The sequence below is a fragment of the Ochotona princeps genome, chromosome 28 (genome assembly GCF_030435755.1).
Source record: "Ochotona princeps isolate mOchPri1 chromosome 28, mOchPri1.hap1, whole genome shotgun sequence".
NCBI lineage: Eukaryota > Metazoa > Chordata > Mammalia > Lagomorpha > Ochotonidae > Ochotona > Ochotona princeps.
In genome coordinates, this window is record NC_080859.1 from 9,639,709 (window position 1) to 9,660,528 (window position 20,820).

Consider the following 20,820-nt stretch of genomic DNA (forward strand, 5'->3'; position numbering starts at 1 on the left):
GAAGGAGGAAACAACATGAATGAAAAGCCCTCGTATTTACAGGGCTCGACACCTTATAAAAGAATTTAATCTAAAATTTGAGAGCCACAATTAACTAAGCCAGGAGCCAGTAATACCAAGAGGTCAGAAGAGGAGTTATTATTATTACCCCTATTCTATGAAAAGCAAAAAAAAATCACAGCTAGAAATAAATCCTTTTGAAACAAAGTCCTGTGTCAGAACAAAAACAACGTTGAATTTATTCTACCCTACATCACTACAACACACATTTGTAGGATCTCAAAAAATAAACCAACAATATTTCCTTTAAATGTATTTGCACTATAGACAAGTCACTAATTTTACAATGCATTTTTACTTAAATTCACTTCTTGGCCAGAAGAGAAATATCTAAAATGTTTTTTCCTGAGGTAAAGCAAAAGCCCCAGTAACAAACCGTGCCTAAATTAAGGAGCCCATCTTTTTTTGCAACTCAAATTGTTTTAATCAACATTACATTTGTAATAAGAACACTACTCCATTTTTAGATGAGACTAGCAAAGGAAAAAAATACTATCATTAACCTGTTAAATAAATACCTATTTAAATTCTATGGTTTCAAGAGCAAAAATCTCAATGTGCCACAAGACGAGACCCACCCCTCTAAGGCAGGAGACATAAGTACAATTTGGTAAGTGCAACAAGAGAAAAGGGCAAGTGTTTAGAGAGGTACAGAATTATAAAAGTAATTTTAAAGGGAATGTGTTAGAGGATGGAGGCAAATTATACCACAGGTCATCTACAAAACTTGGTTTTCCTTAGAAAAGCCAAAGAAGGGAATCAGAATTCTATGTGCTCCCTTAACTTTCCATCCCTTCATCTCTTGAGGAAAACCACAACCATATCTGACTCTACGCTTTGATGGATGTCAGAAAACAGGAGAAGAGGTAGTTCCTTGTGAGACAATTCAGGGATTCAGGAATTTAACTGGTATATGCATCCAATGACTGATAGGAGTTTCCCAATTCATGATCAACCCCCACACCCAACTGAGAAGGTTCCTGTGTGTGCAGGGGGCATTGCCAACCTTTGCTCCTCCATCTAATCAGTGCTGCATTTCTGCCTCGTTGCTGGTGTACAGACAGCCTGTCCAGCCATCCTCTCTATCCTGTTGCTGTTCCCAGCTGTGCACTACACCAAAACGTGGATAAAAATCCCCTCGCAATTGTGCTCAGACACAAAGAAGCCCTCCCAAGGCAGCCTGTCTCCATCCAACCACTCCCTCCATTAAATGACTCCAATGGCTGCTTACTCATCCTATGACTTCCTGAACTGTTTGCAGCTTCACCTGATGAGCACAGACCCTTCCACGTTGAGTCATAGTGTTTATTACAATTCTCAAATTTTGTTTTCGTTTATATCTCTTTGAAACTTCTCTGGATCTGACTCAAAATTCAAAAACCTGGACCCAGGATTCCCTTAAGAGCCTGATCAGTAACCATTTATTCATGATGGATTGTGCTTTAATTCATACAAATAAAAGGATGTCCACAGCTTTCCCAACACTCCACAAATATTTCATGAGCAGTGCATGCCAAAATGGATCTCACTCTAGTCAAGAGTTGCTTGGCACATGAGCTACCAAAGCACTTCTAAACTGATCATATCTGTCAGAAATGGGGTGCCATGGACTAATGACTGCAGCTGTAGGAAGGAGAGGGTATAAATTTTAGACTTAATAACAGCTTTCACATGCACGTTATGTGTTGCTGGACAAGCTAGTAAACTCATATGAGAATTTGTTGTCACGGAGCTGTGATCCTGACCCAGTTCCTACAACATCAGTATATCAAACTAAAAGATAAAAAATGCGATGAGTAACATTACCATAACTCTTTTAGCAACTACCATACAAGATCATAACAAATTTTTCATATTAAGTGAAAGTCACTTGACATTTATGTCATTCGAAAACTCTTTGAATAGAGCTTATTTAACTAAATTTTCAAAAAGCTTCCATCACCCCTCAACATTACCTACGGGTAATGTCATGAGTTTTGGTGAGGACAAAACATTTTCAAACCTAGTAATAGTCTGCCCCAAGATTGTTTGCAACTAATCCTGACCTGTGAGACTTATGAGCTCATGTTCTCCATCTCAGCGTCATATTCCTAACAGACGGGTGGCATATCTCAGCAGATTCTGTGCCAGTCTGGAGGTGCTAGAGACCCATCTGTCAAGATCATCAGGCTCTGAGTCCAGATCACTGCCACCTCCCTTGCCAGGTGCTCCCAGGGTCCGCGCTCCATGATGGCTCACATTTCGACTCTGGCCCTGGGCTTGTCAGCTCCTGACTGTAGTGATCACCATTATATGTCAGGAAAATACTGGGGAGCCCTGTTCTTGGTTTTTCTTTAGATGTCATCTTTTAAATGAACTTCTCAGAAAGAGTTTGACATTTCCAGAATATCCATTTTGCTCTAAAGAAATACCTTTAAAGATTTTGTGAAGAGCTCATATCTCTATTTATACCTCTTTATACAATAGCCAATCAATTTATTTATAAACTCCAGGGTGAGAAGATACTGGGGGGTAAGGGGGGAAAGAGAGAGAGAGAGAGAGAGAGGGAGAGAGAGAGAGATGCCAGTGCACAGCGCTAATAACGTTGAGATAACTTAATAGATACAAATGTTTCACAAAGGTGTTGCACAGAAAGAGGTCTATTAAATAGACGTGTGAAGCTACAGGAGAAGAAAGTAATTCTGTTTAATAAGATGTTTCCAGCATTATCTTACTAATTCGCCGAGGAGCAGGTACAGGCCATACAGCACTTATAAAGTAATTAGAAATCCTTGATAATTGTTTTTTTAATTAACAACAAAATTTGAAGAGGAAAAAAAAAAACCTGCTACCATTCCCACTTCTCTTCTGGATTAATTGTGTTCGTTTCGGAAAAGGCCGTTTATGCACAAGAGAGTTTTCCATTCCAAATTGCAAGGTGAAGATGAGCGGATTGGATACTCCTGTGTAATTGATGAACTCTGAGAGAGCCCCTTTGCTTCCATTTGAAACGTTCCAAGCAAACCTGCTGATCGTTTCTCACAACCTGTGGGTCCCTTCTTAGGGGGGAGAAGGGCTCACTGCAGACACTTGCTCTAAATACCACCCTCGATTACTGAAGGTGACTGAGCCACCTCAGCCCGACGAAGAGAATTAGCAACAGCAGCAGTAATGCGGAGGCCATCTCTACAGGGTCTGTAGAAAGCAAACAAGAGTATTGCTGTGATAACTCCAGGCACCTCCTACTATAAACAAATGACTGATCACATAAGGGTCATGGTTGTTCTCCCAAGTGTTTAGGTTCCTGTTTTATTTCATATAAACCATCCGGCCTCCCCCTGTGGTCTTCTAAGTTAAAACCAAAATCCTTTCCAATGAAGGGAAAAGTGTAGGTGGGAAAAATCCAGCAGGGGAATGAATCAGAAATGTCCATCAGGGTTTGAAATGCCTACAGGGGAAACTGGTGTCACGGGGGGTGGGGAGGTTCTTTATCCACTACACCACAGTATCAGTCCTTGCTTTTAAAAAGGCAACTTGGGGAAAATGTAAAATGTGCTACATGCATAATTTCTTGCCTCTACTGTGGCCCCCAAAGGATATGGAAGGCAAATTATCCACTGCCATCCAATAATTTAAAAGGTAAAAGCATATTTACAACCAGGTGATTACTCATTTCTGTCTACCCAGGGACAGCATGAACTAAAGACTTAATCTTGGCATAATTGCTAAGAAATGCCACCTTTCATCCTGTAAAGTATTACAATATGGACAACAAATAAGCTCATTGTCTCTGTAAATAGGTTAGAAGAATCATTCCAGTTTCTTCAAGTGAACGTCTAGGCCTATATGAAGTTTAGTCTGCTACAAAAGTTTAAAGAGAAAATGTCTGAAGTGTTGGGTGCTGGTTGCATCTGATTTTTTTTTTTGGTTGTTTCATGTTTTCACTTTCAAGGACTTAGGAGTCTAGCATTGTGACACACTGGGTTAAGCTGTTGACTACGATGCCCGCTTGCTACGTGAGCACCAATTCAAGTTCTAAGTGTTCCACCTCTGGTGCAGTTCCCTGATATTGCACCTGAGAAAGCAACAGAATAGTCAAAGGGTAGAGATCCTCTCACCCCTAGCACTGCAAAGAGAAGCAGATAAACTTACAAGCCTGGTCCAACCCCAACCATTGTGGCCATTCGGGGGATGAACCAACAGATGGAGGATCTTTCTCTCTCTCTCTCTCTCTCTTTCTCTCTCTTCCTCTGTGTGTGTATGCATGTTTCCCCATTCTCAGTAACTCTGCCTTTCAAATAAAATAAAATAAAATATTTTAAAAATGTATAGTAACATAAAAACATATCTTCTGGGTTTACAATTAAATGTAAAATCATTGCATATGCTAAAAAAGACTTTAAAATGTTCTATCAAATTCAAATCAAAAAAATTCAGGTCAAAAATCATGAGCCATGTCACTTGTTTCCACCAGTATTTGTAGACTCAAATAATATTGTTAAATGTCTCTCATGCTGTTGTCCATTCAGTACATGTTCAATAAGTAGGGAACTGTACTAAGTGCTGTGGAAAACAACCAGGCACAGAGGCTGCCCCTCGAGGATTTTATAGAGTATTAGATAAGACAGGATGCACAGATTATAAAGGCCCATGAGAAGAGAGATGACATGATAGTAAACTAGTAAAAATAGTAAACTAGTTCTAAGCAAGGGAAGATGGTCTTCTGCTAATGAATGTGGGATGTATACCTGCACAACCACTCTGGTTGTTACAATTCAGAAATATTTCCCAATCAGTTGACACAAGAGGATCTCTATCTGTTTAGGCTGCAAGTTATTTAGTGCTGCAGCAGAAGACAAAAGCATTGCAGAACACTGCTGGAGAAGACAGGTTTGACCCAAACAGCTGACAAAAAGGTCAAAGCAGCAGTGGTGAGGACTGGCGTGGACACTGTGCGGGAACTGCCAAAAGTTGCTAGTCCAGCAGGATGGAGGCATCATCGTCAAGACTTCCATTATGGGCCTGGGCACAAGATCTCTAGATGGGGCCTGCTGGGAAATGCAAAGGTTCAGATTCATACACAACCACTAAGCACACACAGCACGGTCAGCCACCTCCAGCTGCAAGCAAAAGCTGAACTCCATGGAAACCCCCGACAAGATCATTCTGCTCCCTGTAGAAAGACACTGATAACGAGTGCAGTACAGTGTCACTCCTGCCTTTTGCTAAGGGTCAGGATGAGAAATGACTGAATAAATATATTTTGTGTATCTTCATTCAAGTCCACTATTAAAAATATTTTCTTTATTATAGTAGTCCATGGTTAGATTACTCTTTGAGTTGATTTCCGGAAACATTTTCTTCTTGCCATCCAGCATATAGCTTTTTATTAGAAAATGAATACTACATGACTCATAGAATTTCTTTATTGGCCTGTGTGACCTGCACAGGAACTAAATTTAATGTGCAACTGTAGAATATATCTCCAGCTTTGATTTCAGACTCAATGATCTCCCCCACTCCCCATATACTCCTTACTGCTTTAGCCTTATGATAATGACTTATTAGGTGTGTGTACCTAACATCAAATCTCTCTATATAGGCAATTTATATCAAACATCAAACATGCTTATAGACATTTAATACACAACAGTAAATCTTTTGAAATCATGGAATTTTCATGAAACCACTGAACAAATGAAGTACTCACCTAAAAATTCTTGGTGAACGGTCTCTTGTAATTCGACCCTCTTCTGAGTGCCTACCACAGTTCTTGGCAAGTAGTTACTGAATAGCAGAACAAACGAGCACCACATTGTGAGAGAATTACTCTCATATTATTACAAAGGGAAAACACCACCATAATGATGTCAGAAATCCCTTCTGTTTCTGAACCAAATGTGTAACAAATATTGCTGGAAGTGTTTCCATCATCATCCGTGAGCAGGAAATGTCTTGTGATTGTTTGGACATGCTGTGGCATTTGAAATAGCAGGGATTTGCACTGGAATGCAACATACAGAAAATCCTGTCTGGGGCCACAAAATAAACTCTTCCACTTACTCAAGAGAATGCCCAGGAAGTCCTCGCCAGGAGCCACTCATTTGCAGTTGCCAGGGTTCAGGTCCTTCTTTGGAACGGTAACAAATTAAGAGGTGTGGGATCCTCGGAGCCTTATCTCTTTTGCATTAATAAAGGCAAATCGTGTCTAAACATGTTAGCACAGCAAGTCCAGGGATGTGGGAGAGGATGCCTGGGCTAAAATGAAATTAATCGCGTGAAGGGAGCTATGTGAAGAATCGTGGCGAGAAACTGATTGAAAATGAAAATGAAGTGTGTTTTGAAGGAGAAGGTTTAAACCTGACAGTGAGAGCTGGAAAAAAAATAGGGCTAAAATGATGTCTGAAAAAGCTGGCCTCTGTGAGATTAGAATAATGCCTCAGCCACTCATCACAAAGCAATTGCATTAAAAGGAGAGGAAATGGTACCAAGCCTGGCACGTGGCACAAAAGTGGGCTTTCAGAAAAGGATCCTGGGCAGATTTTCAATGTGCCAGAGAACAAGGGAAAAAGGTAGCTAGCTCTTACAAATAAGAGGAGGAACCTCTCTGTCTATCTATCTCTCTCTCTCTTTTCTGTGTGCCATGTGTGTTTGTGTCTATGTGACACACACTACCAGTACTTTGCTTTGCCCACCTTTGGAACTCTTGGATTCACACAATCATCTAACCCTTTTGTTGTCAACTTAGATGGGAACCTTCTAATGTCATGAGCCTGCCGTCACCATTACCTCCCCTTAGTTAGAAATCTCTGCTCCCTCTCCTGTTACTGCTTGTATACAGTGTCGACATTCACAACAACATGTGGGGGCCACTAACGATGCCAACATGTCCCCTCATCCATCTTGCATGGCTACAAGGGGGGACGCAGGCATCACCTTGGAGGGACCAGGTACTCTGTGTTCAAGATGAATACAACCAGGTGCCCTCCAGTAAGAAACACAGAGTGGAACATTCTATCCAGGGCTCTTTCTTGAAAGGGACAGAAACACACACATAAGGAACCAGGCCTCAAGGAGCCATACCTTGTTAAGCATTGTGAGCAGTTCACAAGCTACACAATGAGGCTCACGAACTTAGTGTAAGTCTTTCTTACAAGTAATGAGTACAGACCTCTGAGGGTTGTATTAGTTTGCTATAATCACATCAAGAGAAGTAGAAATTGCTCATTTAACTAATATACTGCTCATTTTATAACATACAGATACAACATGCACACTGTACACATTATCAACTTTGTTCCAGTTATTTTTGGAATTAATAAGAAGGTTAAGAAAGAAGGGAAGTAATTTATTTATGATCGCCACCTGCTAAGAGATTCTTGCGTGTTACTCTGTTGGGATGTAATGCTACTGACACTAAGCTTCTTTATCCCCAAAGATGCATGATGAATTCAGAGAACTGAAATCTCTTCTCACTTTTGGTGTGACCATGGAGAACCAGGGCTTGGTTTGCCAAAACATTGGCATTTTTGTTTGTTTGTTTTTGCACTCACATCTGACCGTCCCTAGTCGTGCTGTTATTTTTTTTTAACTGACCTTATTTTTAAATACAGGATGAGGAATAATTTTTAAAGTCCAGCAAAGCATCAAGTAGCCACATACAAGTAGTTAAGAATTTCATTGACTTAAGGATGTTTGCAACTTTGCTACATATTGTCAAAACATGATGTGCCGTAAGTGATGCCAGTTTTAGCTAGCAATGTACAACGCTATCTCAGAAAAAAAAATGAGAGAAAAACATGAAAATTAGAGATGTTTACTTGGGCCTGGAAACATTAGAAATCCATGCATCTCTCTTGCCTGTGCAGATCCTGCGTACTTCTTACCTTGGGGATCTGGTTAGGAAGCCGCTCACCTAGCGGCAGAGCTCCCAGGGCAGAGAAGAGCTCAGTGACTCGCATAAGTTGGTATTAGGTGAAAACAAAAAGCACATCATAAGTGCTTCCCTTCCCCTCTGCCCTTGCCCATAGGATAGCTGACAAGCTGAATAGCTCTTGTGGTGAGCAACTCGGGAGGCTGAGGCAGACAGTTCTCCCAAATTAACCTGCTGCCAGTCTTGGTTCGCTGGCACGTTGACACCAGCATTAGGGCACGAGCTTTATTGCCGTGGTGCTTTGGCAGGATAGCATTTCGCAGGAGCCTCCAGCTCAGAGGAGAGCAGACCTGTTATTACCGGATGCTTTAAATTCATGGACCTTGCAAATGGAGAGATGTGTGTGTCAAGGAGTCCACATTTAAAGCCGTACTTGATGTTGACTTTTTGTGTGGGTGAAACTCACTTAACCCTCTGAGAGCTCACATTTCAGCGAAGATAGAGCAGTGGTGAGCTGGTTCTGAAGAAGGAATGATAAGGATTATAAATTATCTTCTAAAACCCAAATGTACTCAAGAATGCACAACAGTAATGAACATTTATAAATGCCAAGAATAAAGCATTTAGTAGAAGGCTGATGTTAGATTGTACCTATTTGTCATGGGATTTCACTGGAAGCCTTTTAAGTAAATTCCTCTGGTTCCAACGGATAATTTGTAGGTTGACACTATTGCTGTGAGAAGTTGCAGATGCTGGCGCCTTCTCAGGCGGGAGCATGAGCATGACCAGCGGTATCCTCTCTCGCCCACACACATCCTTTTTTTTTTTTAAGTTGTAAGCAAATAGCCATACTCCCTGGGCTACAAAATGTGAAGATGAAATCAAGGGAATTAAAAATACAGAGTCTAGTTCACATGTATAACAGGGTGTGAGTTGGTCTCTGCTGTAGAGTCACAGCCTTTGAAAGTCAGGAGTTCGTGTTTAATCAAACTCCACAAACTGAACCCAAGCACATGCAATGGAGAGTATTACTGAATGACTGTTTACCATGATCGGAAAGTAATTCATATATCAGACCATTTCTACCACCATAATCTATTTTCTCTGTGGTTTGAAATGAATGTGAGTATAAAACCGTAGTTCCTAAACACCACTACCAGGTGCCCCCAGGATGCCCCCAATAAATTCAACAGAAGACAGTTTCAAATTTTGGATGGAAACACAAAGTTATTGAATATCTGTCAGCTATCCCACAAACTACAAACTTGAGATTATTCACAGTTTCAGTATTAGATTGCACTGGATTTCATTCAAGGACATCACATCTTTATAAAACTGGGTTTTCACGAACTGCTATTAGCAAATACCACATGAAAATCAATGTAGAACAGTTTAGGAGCACAGACTGGCAATGTCTAATATACTTCCGAAGTTTGAGAGGTCATCTAGCTGCCCAGTAGGCACATGGTATTGAATGAGAATGAAATATTTTTTTTAGTTAGTGTGTATTTTTAAATGACCACTAAGTTACTGGAACACAAAGACTTATTAAATGATTTGGGTTCAACCGCTGACTGCAACTGTTACACATTTCTTTCAGTTTAGGGTTGCTGTGCGAAACATTCCTAAGATGCTAAGAACACTGTGAACCAAAAAATTCAAGAATATCTGACATAAACAAATTTCCCCAGAATGTATCTCTCAATCTCTCTCTCTCCCTCTCTCTTTCTCTCCCCCCCCCACATTCACTACTTGCACCAAGAAGGTTATCTAATACCACAGCCAGTTACTAGGTGCCCTTACCCATATCCATACACAGTGCTCCTAGCGTGTGGACAACCGAGTGCCAGGATGCATCTCAGCCTATGTGCAGAGCAACGGGAGCATGGTTTCCATGCCTGTCCAGAGATGTGAGACGCACCAAGCCTTGGTTTCAGTGAAAGCCTTGAGACCTTGAGAGATCAAGGTGTCTCAATGGCACCTTGAAACCCCTGAGGATCCATGCAGTTGAAGAAGCCTAAAGCCCTCCAGTTATCTCCCTCCCTCTCAACCTTTTCTGGTAATTTGGCTATTTTCCAGTAACCTGGTCACCTCCTCCCCCTGCCTTCCCCTGTCTCTCCCTGCCAATACCCACCTTGTGATAATCTTGAGATAGTCTTATAATAAACAACTTGAGGATGCAGATGAGTTATATAAGATGGGGAGGGCTACACGGTGCCACCTGGGAAAGTACATGACAGTTGTACTGAATGACTAGGCTTATAATACGTAATAGATACTTATATACAAGAGAAATATTGTTACTATTCTAACGCTCATTTCCCTAAACACACCCTATATAAGCTTGTGTTTGATTGCTAATGAACTAATATGCTCACCATAACTGTCTGGTATTTCTCTGTTGAGAAATCTGTCACTGTACCATGATACCTGGGTGGGTGGTTAACAGTTGCGACCCCCATACCTGTGTATCCTTCTTATCAGAATGGCTCCGCCTAAACACCATCCACTAAAGAAATCTCACTAGAGTTCACACAAGGGAAGTGTCTACTAGAACCAAATTCTTTATCTCCATGCATGAGTTTTACTACAAACAGATTCTGGACTGTAAGAGAAGGTAGAGGCAGAGCAGTCCGTGAAAATGGAGGTCTTGCATCTCTAACCTCAGGATTAGAAGATCCATCTCTACAGAGACTTGCCTGATCTTAGCAGTGGCATTTGGGAAAACTGGCATCCTGGTGCAACCAGAGCCAGGATGATACACTCTGCATTTGAATTTTGAATTTGTGAAGGAGCTTTGTGAGACTCTTCAACATAGAAACCCAGGGGAAATAAAACGTACCCCTACCTACATTAGCAAATTAGGATGGGCGTGTACATGTCTTAGATCTGTGCCATGACAGGCATGTTTTCGCAGCAAAAGAATCAGAGCATCTGTCTTATGTAGGGATGAAGAAGGAGAAGGACAAGAGGAACTGGGCGATTAGAAAGATGATGCAATGCTGAGCTGCTTCAAGGTACAGACACAAGGCTACTTCTTGCTCTTGCCCTGCTTCAAGGATGGCATAATTACAGACCAATTGGCCAGCCTTCTTCAGCTCCTCAACCTTCTGGGCAGAAACCACACTTATTTGCTCATTATCTCACTGTCTGCAGTAATGTGTGCCTCAGTTGTGGGAAGCTCTCAGCAGCTGAGGAATCTTCTGTTCAAGAGTCATCTTTCTTCAACCCATCAGGGCAGAGCTGCACAAGGAAAGCAGGCTTGCAAAAGCAGAGGGGATGTTAACATTTGGAAGATTGTTTTTAGAGGATGTAGCCTTTTTTGCAGTACGCTGTCTTGTTCAGTACAACAGTTAGCACTTAATTACAGGCTGGCTCGTTCTGTTCTCTGCTGCGATCATGAAGTCTTAAGCTGGACATGACCTCAGATCTCAGCTTGCCCAACCCTCTAATCAAGGATTCTGAAAGAGAACACTACGGAAAAGTTTTTGAACCTGAAAATAATCAAGAGTCAGATAACCAGATGTTCAGATTTCCAGTTTAGTGTTTGAATGTTTTTGTCTGTCTCAGATGTCCTAGAAGACAGCTAGTTTGGTATTGCTAATCTGCCTATATCATTGTAACAAGGCTCAAGTATTTATACCAAATAATTTTCAAGTTTTAGGGTTTTTTATTTTGGTTTTATTTGCTTTGACTTTTTACATTAAGAATATAAAGATCTGGGTAAAATGAAGACAAGAAAACCATACGTATGTGTCTTCTACCCATCAGATGTACTGAAAGAATTCTGTGTGCATTGTCCCATTTATTCTTGACCAAATAACTATAAAATATATTTTGCCAGTATGAGCATCATATTCATGTTGTAAATGGGAAAACCAAGCCATCATGAGCTTAAATAAAGCCATAGTTTTTCCCAGTAAGGTCTGAGAGGTGGGATTGCAACCCAAGGGGTCTTACGTCAGACACCTCTAGTTATATAGCACACTCTATCTATCCCCTTGATGAATTACAAAACAGGGCATGTAAAAATTTCAGTAGAGATGTACATAGTATTTCTCCCTGCCTTTTGGAAAACTATCTTTGTGATTTGAAATTGTTAACCACAAGACATGGACCTCTTTAATCTGAGTTAAAAGAAAAGTGAAACTTATTTTTAAACCAGTATGATTGTATCTATTCTGTTTCCCAAAAAATAACAATATCTCAATCTAAAGGACATTTTATAACACTGAAACAAAAATCTTCCATTCATCTCACATGCAGCGTTTAAAAAATTCATTCATTTAATTATTTGAAAGGCAGGAAGGGAAAGAAGGAAGCAGGGGAGGGAGGGAGGGAGGGAGGAATGAAGAGAGAGAATCTGTATCTGCTTCTTCATTTCCCACATGCCACCAACAGTCAGGGTTGGGCCACAAGCCAGGAGCTAGCAACACAATTTAAATCTCTTACATGAGTGGCAGGGACATAGATAATTCAGCCATTACCTTCTCTTTCTCTGTTTTTCTCTCTCTCTCTCTCTCTCTCTCTCACACACACACACACACACACACACACACACACACATTATCAGGAAACAGGATTAAGAAACAGAGATGGGATTCAAACCTCGGGACTCTGATGTGAAAACTGGTTGTCCCAAATAGCATCTTAACTACCACATCAAACACCATCCTCCATGGTACCACTTTAATGAGAAAACCACCATGCTATTATGCTTAGTTTCTGAATGGGTATTATCCTCTCTCCACTGTGTGTTTGGAAAGTTTGACTTTTTACAGCTCTACTGTACATTGAAGAATTTTTCTGAGTCTTGCCTTTCTTGCTTTGAAGGCAGGTTAACCAACTGTCAGGGACCCTAGAGCTGAAAAAAAAAAAAAAAAAACTTCCCAGGTTATAGACCAGCAGTGTTAGAACTGGAGTAGACCCAGCAAGCATGTCTTCCTTCTCATGCTCACCTGGGGAGCTTGTGTAGCCCGTGTGAATTGGCCAAGCCCAACCATGTCCATCCCAGAACATCCATCCCTGTCTCCAGGCCACCCTGTTGATTTGTACTCTCCCAGGAGAGCGCCCTGCTTCCTCCCCTATCACTAGAGTCACCACTTGGCCTCCTGGAGCAAGGATTGCTGAGCTCTGGATATGGCTGTCGCTGAACCTTCACTGCAGGGCTGGGCTTGCATGCCCTCACTGACTGTGCTGCTGCTTGGCCAGCCATCAACCTCAGCTCTGTCTCACAGATCAGGGAAATCTGAGATCATGTCTCAGGCTTGTGTCTGCCTGAACAAGCTGTTCTGTCACTCCAGCCATAACACAGCCAGTTTCCTGCTGTGAACCATGAGAATGGTCTCCATACCAAAGGTCAGTCCTCAGAAACTGCCTGAAGAAATTGTAAATGTGTTGCAGGAAAAACCTGCACCAAAATAAATAAAGTTGTCTTTTGATTTCAATCCCCAAACACTTTTTGAGGCTCCCTCAAATGCACAGCATCCTATGCTGAGATTCCTGCCAGATATTGAAACCAGAAAAATGAAGCAATTCCGTCAACTCCTACAACTCCTTCACCTCTGTTGTCTGTAGAATACCCTTGTTATCAGGAGGTGAGAACTTTTTCTGCAGCTCATTCTATGCACAGCAGAGTTACACAAGGACGGAAGCTCATGGAATTAGACACATAGCCAGTGAGCTTGTTACTCTTAGTTGAGCAATGACTTCTTCTACCAGGGGATTCTATCCACAACTGGAAATGATACTGGCTCAAGAAATGAAGAATTAATAAGTACCTTGCTGAAGACATCCACAATATTTTCACAAATTTCAACTTAATGGTACCTTTCAGCTGCCTTAACTTGGTACTGGCTTTTGCATTATTTTTTTCTTCTCTATTTCTTGTTATGTTGACAGCAAATGAATCTGTAGTGGTTTGACTTTGCCATAGTGGAAAAGGAAAAAGCTTTCAAACAAAAACAAGTAAAAGATACCTTGTCACTACTATTTTCAGGGGATTCTTAAATTAATTTCCTGAGAAGTCTTTTTGAGGTGTGGGGGTACCACGCAAGTAAAAAAAAAAAAAGCTTTATCTTCAGGTCCTTTTGTTTCTTTTTCTGATGTTCTTCTAGATCACACAGTTGGACTTTCCATCATGGTTCTTTGCATAGGATTATAGGCTATTGGTGTTTACTGTGTCCTAAGGGATAATCTAGTTCAGTTGTTGGTAAAATACATGTAATTTTATTTTTAGAGAAAATTTAGGTGCATGATAAAATTGGTTGGGAAGATATCCCATGTCTCCCTGCTGTGACACATGCACACACTCCTCCATCATCAATATAGTCAGCCAAGTCGCTTATTTGTTATATCAGATTTTATTACAATATTTGTCACTCCATAGCATTCACCGAGGTCTCCTCTTGCTGTTTAACATTATATGGCTTCAGAAAGCTATTTAATTACACGTACTGACCATTATAATATCATACAGAGTAGCTTGATAGCACCAACAATCTTCTGTCCCATTCACCTTTCCCTTCCTCCAAGCCTTGGACTCGAATCACCTTTCTACCGTCTCTACAATTTTGCATTTTCCTAATGTCCTTTTACTTAGAATCACACACATAGTCTTTTCAAATTGGCTTCTTTCAGTTAGTAATGTGCATATAAGTTTCTTCTATCTTCCTGCAATTTAATAACTCATTTATTTTGCATACTAAATAACACCCCACCGTTTCTGTGTACACAAACACCTTGGTACACTTTGATGCAGCCACTTTAGAAGATAGTTTGAAGGTTTCCTATAAAACTGAACATATTCTTACCATATGATCCAGCAAATTGCACTTCCTGGTATTTACCCAAGGAGTTGAAAACATATCCACATAAAAACCTGCACGGGGATGTGTATAGCAGATTTATTCATTGTTGTCAAAATTGGAAATAACCAAGACGTTTTTCCCTGGGTGAATGGATAAAAGAGTCCATCTAGACAATGGAGCACCATTCAGTCATTTTCGAATACTTTTTTAAACTGGCAGAATTATAAAATATGTTATTTCCTCAAAATGAAATTTCATTTGTAAATGGCATATTGAGGAAGCATTGGCTGAGATCAGGATAGAACCAGGAAGCCCAGATTTGGTGACCTTGGCTACACAGGCAGTGCAGGATGAACCCAGTTCATATTAGCAAACCCAAGGTCACACTACAGATGCAAGCTGCTGGCTCTCTCCACTCTTCATGCTCATCTACACTTTAGCTTATCAAAGTGCTGGATTGGGACATCTATTGCAGATTTTTCTTAGATATATACCTATTTAAGTATAGGGCCAGGCATGACGGGCTAAATCCTCACCTTGCACACATCAGGATCCCATATGGTTGCTGGTTCATGTCCCAGCTGCTTCATTTCCCATCCACCTCCCTGCTTGTGGTCTAAGAAAGCATTAGAAGCTGGCCCAAAGGCTTGGGACCCTGCACTCTCATGAGAGACCCCTTTAGTTCCCAGCTTCAGATTGGCTCAGTTCTGGTTATTTCGGCCACTTGGGGAGTAAATCAGTGAACAGATCTTTCTGTCTCTCCTTCTCTCTGTAATTCTACCTTTCCCATGAAAAGAAATAAATATTTAAATAAATAAATAAATATACAAGTTATTTTGTAGACTGCCATTTTGTATGATGACACATACTTAGGCTGTACATTACTATAGGAAAATTTTTCTGTTTTCAAAAATTCTATTGTCAGAAAGAATCCCACCAAAAATAAAGCAAAACAACAAAAAAAAAATGATGTACCTCTGCTATTGGATTTGCCAGCACCTTTTGGAATAGAAGCTTCAAGCATTCAGTCCATCTCAAAACCAAGCAAATCACCCCAGAAGCTGTCTGCCCAGAAGACAACTTATTGTATGACATAGGCAAGTAGAGTAGGAGTTGTGGAGGTTAAACAATAATCTCAGGGTGAAGAAAAATATTAAACCGGAAGGGTAGGGGTGCTTGCTTCATTTATTTTTCTAATTCCTGAAATCTGAATAACTTGTAAGTCTTACACTTTGGAGGACTTGATCTAAATGTTAAAACTACAGGAACTATGAGTTTGTTAAAGCTACGCAAGATTGATTTCATGTTTGTTTCTTTAGAGCATTTTGATGGAGACTTGGCAAAGAATGAAGTTCCTGTGTTAATTTCCTCTGGCCATATGTAATTAGTCAGCATTTTAAATTAGGTAACAGGATATCATTGTCTACTGACCATTGCAGCCCATTTGTTTATGATATACTCCTCAGGCTTTTAGATGTACTATATTATCGCCCATCTCTACTTTCGTGTCTCTTTCCCCTGTTTTAATAGCTCTAGCTCTTCTCCACTCAACCCCAGCTTCCTTTGTGGGCAATGCAAGTAGGCACTTTCCCCTCCAGCTGGCAAGGCATTAAGGAGTTCTGAAGGGGGTGTACAAGAGTGACTTACACATTCCCCAGAGACCAATTACACTTGGAATCCTCATGATCCGCCCTGATCAGGGAGCAGGGCTTCCCCTCACAGCCTATTGTGCTAGCTACAAGCCACCTGATCAGCCTGGTCCTCCTGAAGATTTAAATGAGGGTGTCACTGGTCCTGGACCCACGTCAGGGCCTCTAGGTAACACTGGGGAATAAATTAACATTCTGCTGTTGTTCCAAAGCCACATGGACTGCATTATTAGAAACCCATCAGCAATAAAGGGGACTGTTAAGCAGGTCTCAAGAAAAAAAACTGAATGAAATGGCATCACACAACTGTGTGCTATTGCGCTGTGTCTTAAAAAAAATAGTGTGTTGCTTTTGTTAGTTTGGTGGAAGAGTAAGTTTTATATAGTATCACATTAAGTAGCTAGTAGTGTAACAACCACAAGCATTTTAGGATCACCAAAAATAGGAAAGAAAGCAAGGCGGCGGGAGGAAAGAGAAAGGGGATAAAAAAAGAAGATGGACAGCCTTTGTTCATGTGCTAGACTTGTATTTCTAACGACCAAAGGCTAACTTCAGTGGTAAAGTTGGAGGAATACCTACATAATAAAACAACGACAGAGACGGGAGGAGGCAAGAAAATGACTAATAGGCAAGTTAGCAGACATCAAACAATCCAGCTCTGAATAAGAATTATTTGAGAAAAGATTGGTCTCAGAATCAATAGCAATGCATTTTACAGAATTTTGGAAAGTAAAGAGAGGGACTTTGAATGTATTGAGGACAAATCTTGGCAGGACATCATGATGAAATACTTTCATTTTGTAGCCAAAAAAAAAAAAAATACATGCTTTGTTGAGCTTTTCTGCATTCTGTTTTGCTCCCCCACCCTCCCAGGCAATTTGTGATATTGCTACTGAAAGTGTGCAGTGAATTTCCAGAGAAAACCTTCTGACCGTTCACACTCATATACACATTTATTATATAAATGCATTGCTCTCTTAGCCATTTTGCTGTTCACTACCACCTTTATAACCTACATTATAGTGTCCTGAAACCAGCAAGATGGAGGAAAGCAAGGGAACCAGTCCTTTTAAAACAGCTCAAACATTTTTAAATGAGGCAACAAAAATAGTTTGCTGCAAAAGGTGTGGTCGTTCTTCCCTGTTAAACGCTACGAACATAACAATCATGTAAAATAATGCTCAGATTGTTAGTATTCTATGGAAATATAACTCATAGTTAATGGGTTTTTTAAAAATCTACAATTAAAAAGCAAAACACAATTAATAAAGCTTTTGAAACTTGGGGAATATTTAAACATTTTTATTCCCTTAATAGAGTCAAAATAATCGAATTTTAATAATAGTTTAGGGTAAATTTAATATCTTTTAAAGTAGATAATTAAAAGTTGAATACCACTTATTTTTTATTATCTTCATTTAGTTCAGATTAAATAGTAAAAGTAAAATTGTGACAATAATTAAAATTAGCAAATGTATTTCAAAAGTATTAAATCTACTTAAACAATGTAATATTTGTAGCAATATAAATCATGTGAATTTGATTTTTGAAAGTATTTAAGTATGATATTCTCAACTTAGGCTTCATATATATATATATACGTGTGTGTCTGTGTGTATATGTGTATGCATTTTTTGTAGAGATAAAGATTTCAGATCAAGTAATTTTAAAAACAGTATCTAAAAATAGTAAAAATGGGAAAATGTGAAAAGAATCAGTAAGAAATAATAATAAAACAAAATGTTCAGCTCTATTTGTGATAATAGAAAAGCATATAACATTAATAAGATATTTATAGTGCATAAACCGGGAGTGAGAGAGACCTGGGAGGGAAATAGTGGGTTCCCCCCTCTTGGGTCACTACTCCCTCGGGAGGGCATGAAAACTTAGACGGGGGTTGGGGTGGCTAGACAGAGAGGCACTCAACAACATCCGTGAGGGCTGGAGAGTTGAGTTAGTTAGATTTGACTAAGCTTTAATACCCACTGACAAGTACAAGAGCCAAATAGGATGTGGGACAGACTGGACTAGTCTGCTATACATACTGGCAAACCAGGGTAGGGGGCAGGCCTGGTGGGGGTTATTGTGGGTCGTCCCGACTAGGCTGCAGCTCCCACTGGTTGATGCAAGGGCCGAGTGTATGCTGGGCAGAGCCAGGCTGGACTGCAACACCCATTGGTTCCAGTGGAAATCAGGACTGAAAACAGAACCAACCCAGCAATTGAAACCACCAGCTGATCGTGGTGACGGACTGTGCCGGGCCCTGTGCTTGCTAGAGCATACAAGAATCTGGTCTGGGAATACCTCAAAGTTTCTTTGGAGATCTCCCCAATCGAACTGCTGGACTCAGAACCCTAGCCAAGAAAAGACAGAGGACAGAGCAAGTCAATCAACCAGCTCAGCTATATGTTGGCAGCGAAATACTGGGCAAATGAAGACTCTATGATGGACTGTGTCAATCAGTGGACCACCTCGTCGAGTGAAACCAGCAGCGATTCATGATTGGAGAATTATTAAAACCATTTGAGCAAGGATCTCAGAGCATGCCCCACATCCGGGACTTGGGGTGGGTGGGAAACTGGTTGGGGCTTCTCCGTCAATATCCCCCTTTACCTCAGATACATGATGGAAACAATATGGACATAATACTATTACCCACTTCCCTATACCCCCTGAACCTTTTTTTACCGTGATTAACTATGTAAAGATTGTCAACAAAAATACAATAAAAAAATACATATATATAAAAAATATTTATAGTAATTAAATGTGTGAAGTCTTACAAATACTAAAGAATATGCAGTAAAGCAAAACCCAGTATGATTAGTGACAGCTTGAGTAAATATCAGATTTCTGGAAAGCAATTTGACAATCTATATTGTAGGTCTTGGAATTTATCACATCCTTAGCTAAATTTTACTAATCACACAAGCATTAAGAAACTAATAGAAAATTCTTCAAGCATATATGCACTATAATTTTTACTACATACTATTAATATAATGAAAAAAACTGATAATATGTTAGTGACTAAGCGAAATATGCTTTCTAATATGAAACACTATACAACTATTAAAATAAATTGGTCAATAAATTTTCTTATAGAGTAATATGTACAAGATGATCCTTTTTAAAAAAGAATTATTTTATTTTTATTGGAAAGTCAAATAAACAGACAAGAGGCGAGACAGGAAGATCTTCATCCAATGATTCATTCCCCAGGTGACCACAATGGCCAGTGTTGCATCAATCTGAAGCCAGGAACTTGGAACTTCTTCCAGGTCTCCAACACAGATGCAGGATCCCAAGACCTGGAGCCATCCTCAACTGCTTTCCCAGCCCACAAGCAGGAAGCTGGATGGGAAGTAGGGCCACCGGGATTAGAACTGGAGCCCATACAGGATCCCTGTGCGTTCAAGGCGAGGACCCTAGCCACTAGGCCACCACGCCGGGCCCACAAGATGATCTTAAAATTCAAATACAAGGTTCAAAAATGGGTAGGCATTTGGATGCTAACCATATGCATTTTTTAAACGATTTAGTTATTTCACTTGAAAGTCGCAGTTACAGAGAGCGCCAAAGATCTTCCTTTTGCTGGTTCACTCTTCAAATGGCCCCAAATGCCAATGTTGAGCAGGTCTAAAGCTGGACTCCAGGAGCTTTTCTGGGACTGCCATGTAGGAGCAGAGGCCCAAAGTCCTGGACAATCCATTGATGCTTTGCCAGGCTGTTAGCAGGGAGTTAAATTTGAGGTGGAGTAGGTGGGACTCACTCCGGCACCCATATGAAACGTCAGCACCATAGGCTGTCACTGCACCGGCCCCTCCATATGTGTTTTAGACATGTAAATCTGAAGCATTTGCTCTTAGAACTGAGCTCCATGCTGCGAGGAAACCCAAAAAGATGCTCACAGAAAGAATTAGTTCATTTGTCCAATTGTTCCAGTTGAGCTAAGCCCTATACACCTGTCCCCATCAAGACACCAGACATGACAAAAACCATGTGAGGCCTTCCTGACCAGCCTATTTGAACATCATAAAGTGACTTCTGACATCGTCACTTAACTTCTACCAAAATTCCACATCCACGTGATATGAGGTATTGAGACAGCGATGGCATGTGACACAGACCACCTTTTCCTCCTTATGATGCATTTTCCACCCTGCCTCTGGGGCAGGACTGCCTGTAAGTTTTCCAACTACCTCATTGTCTGTGTTTTTTTTTTCCTTCTGCTTTTACTCATCTTTGTGTGCCCAACCTCTGATCTCGAAGAACCTCAGGCCTCAATGCTGTCTTCTGTTCTCAACCTTCACGCAGCATCTGAATGACCTCATCGGTGTCCTGTGGATTTAAATATCGTCTTCCCTAAAGATTCACAAACCTAATGTCTCCGGTCTGACCTCAGCCCTGCATTCCAGACTTGCATATCTGTCTGCCTGCATGACCTCTT